A 2,622-nucleotide genomic window follows, 5' to 3' on the forward strand; every position below is an offset into this window, starting at 1 on the left:
ATTCCATCTATTAATCAGCAGATATATATATATATTTAGATCCGGAATCGAACCTGGGACCCCTCAGTCCGCAGGCCGACGCTCCATCCACTGAGCCAAACCGGTTTCGGCAGTAAGTACTGTTTTTATATATGCTTTACACATGAGGAAACTGGGGCTCAGATATGGTAAGTATATTTCCTAACTATCTCACTAGTAAAAGTGAAGCAGAATTTTCAATGTATATCTCTCTAATCCCAAAGCCTGTCTTTTCTTTATTGCTCTTCATTATGTTGCCTCTAGCATAGGGAAAACAGATGCTAAGAAAGTAATTGATACTCATCAGACAAATTAACAAATAATGCATTCTGGGAACCAGTTTCAGTGTGTGTGTGTGTGTGTGTGTGTGTGTGTGTGTGATGTTTCCCCCACACCAACAAGCAAGTCTCAGACACAAGCTGGGTATACTACAATTCAATGCCATTTGGACACTCTCTACCTGGAGATAGCATCAGATTCTACAGGTTAAGGACTCAGTCCTACACATCTCCCCTCCGCACCTCTCTTCAGACACCTATAGCAATTCCAGGTTGTCCCTTGGGCTCTGACCGACTGGGTATAGATTGGAGGTTCCAGTGACCCCTTCTCATGTTTGATTAATTTGCTAGAGTGGCTTATAGAACTCACAGAAATGTTTTACTTACTAGAATAGCAGTTTATTGTGATAGAACATAACTTAGGAGCAGTGAAATGGGAGAGATGCATAAGGCAAGGTATATGGAAAGGGCTGAGTTTCCATGCCCTTTCCAAGTGCACCACTCTCTCTAAATCTCTATGATTTCTAAAGCTTTCTAAACGTTGTTCTTTAAGGTCTGGACAACCAAATAGAGGCTTCGTTACAAGGGCATGATTGATTACATCATTGCCCATTGTGATTGAACTCAACCTCCCATCCCCAGGGGTCAAGGAGGTAGGACTGAAAGTTCCAACCCTTGAATCACATGGTTTGCTCCCCAGTCAACTAGCTCCCATCCCTAGGTGGGGTCCTAAGTCACCTCATAATATAAAAGATACCTTGCTGCTCTTGTCAGTTAGGACATTCTGAAGGGTTTTAGGAGCTCTGTGCCCTAAACCAAATATATCTTTCTTATAAACCACCATATCACATTAGAATAAAGAGAAGCCAATGAAAATGTGGGTTCACATCCAAATGTCACTGTTTGCATTGGTTTTCCCTCCACATTGCATCTACTTATTTGAACATCGAGGGTAAGGAAGCTACGTAAGAATCTGGACAGTTTGTGTCTCTGGAGTCATGTGCTCTTTTCTTTGGTAGATGGCCCACTGTCCACTTAGTGGTCTAGGTTTCCTTTTGCTCACACTACTGGTTCACCTCTGCAATTCAGGCAGGCAAGGGGGGTTCTTGAGATATTTTGAGTCGCCATCAAAATGAGTGACCAGGCAGGAATAACTGGATTACTCTTGGAAAGAACCAGTCCTAAGCCAGGTAGGCAGTGCCATAAGTATTAAATCTTTGATCTTGGGAGAATAGGTTCTATTGCCTTTCACAAAAACCCAGTGTCCTCACCTGTACTTCTGGGTGTCTTGAATACATGTCTTTCTTGTTAATACAAAATTCATCCTCTGTCGTTCGAGAGTTTTGTCTGTGTGATCACCCATGTCTTAGGAAGGAGGGGATATAATATACAGAAAGAAACAAGGGTAATACCAGTTAGAATGTCATTTAAGGTGGGCTGCCATCTTCTGTACTTATCCTCCAGATAATCATTTCATTTCGGCATTCAGCTAAAGACTACAGAATTAAATAAAAGGGCTGCCTCCAGCAAATGAGGGGAGGAGCGCAGATAGAAACTGACAAAAGCTGACCGCATGAGGGCAGGAATGAAGGGAGGCAATTGTAGGGCCTGGGATGAGAGGTTTAACGGGGATATGAATGATAGCAGCCCAGTGAAGGAGGCTCTGTATCCTCATCTCCCTTCATTATTTTCTCAGACCTTTGTGATGAATCCTGGGAGAACTTGAATGACCCGATTCTCTTGTGGAGGCAAAGCAGGTCAGCCTGTCTCACGGGTTGTTAGCAAAGAGCTCTTCCCTGTCTATCCTCTCTGCCCTTCTGCAAGTCCTTGGTAATAAGTGTAGTAACACAGAAAAGACTGAACTAGTCCCTCCCTGGGAAAAAGAATTATAAGCTGAACACTAGAAAAGCAGACACCTTTTAGATCTTAAATGCATGCATCTAATTTGTTTTTACAGTCTGTGTAGCTTTTATTTCAATCAGGAAATACTCAAATCTATATACATAATCTAAAAACAGTAGGAAAGGTGAGGAAGAACCAAGATGGCGGCATAGGTTAACGCCGGAGTTTGCCGCCTCGAACAACCATTTCAAAAGTGAAACTAAAAGACGGAAGGGACATCACCCAGACCCACAGGAATGCTGGCTGAGTGGAAGTCCTACAACTAGGAGGAAAGAGTAACGCATACGGACACTCAGAGGAGGCGCAGTGCTGAAGTCAAATTCTCAGGTGCGGAGGGCGCGGAGCGGGCTGGCGGCGGAGGGCGCGGTTGGCGTTTTCAATCGGGAGGGAGTCGCAGACTCTGAGCTACAGATCCGGGCGCGTC

This window comes from Myotis davidii, unplaced genomic scaffold, assembly GCF_000327345.1.
Source record: "Myotis davidii unplaced genomic scaffold, ASM32734v1 scaffold104, whole genome shotgun sequence".
In the NCBI taxonomy this organism is placed as follows: Eukaryota; Metazoa; Chordata; class Mammalia; order Chiroptera; family Vespertilionidae; genus Myotis; species Myotis davidii.